We start from the raw sequence: 398 nt of genomic DNA on the forward strand, positions 1-398 counted from the left end.
CCCTGGTGTCGCTGGTGCCCCGCGTGCCCCTGGTACCACTGGTGCCCCTGGTGCCCCTGGTGTCACTGGTGCCCCTGGTGTCGCTGGTGCCCCGCGTGCCCCGGGTGTCCCTGGTACCACTGGTACCACTGGTGTCACTGGTGCCCCGCGTGCCCCGGGTGCCCCTGGTGTCACTGGTGCCCCTGGTGTCACTGGTGTCACTGGTGTCACTGGTGCCCCGCGTGCCCCCGCCGCCCCGGCGCCGCCGCCCACCCCCCGCGCAGGCGCGGTGCCGGCGGGGCGGGGGCGCCGCTCTGTCCCGCGCCGTGGCGGCGCGCCGTGGCTCTGGCGCCCCCTGTCGGCCCGGCGGAGGCGCTGCCGGTGCCGGCGCGGCCGGAGGGCGCCGCCGCCGCCATCTT

Source organism: Phalacrocorax carbo, chromosome 2 (genome assembly GCF_963921805.1).
Source record: "Phalacrocorax carbo chromosome 2, bPhaCar2.1, whole genome shotgun sequence".
In the NCBI taxonomy this organism is placed as follows: Eukaryota; Metazoa; Chordata; class Aves; order Suliformes; family Phalacrocoracidae; genus Phalacrocorax; species Phalacrocorax carbo.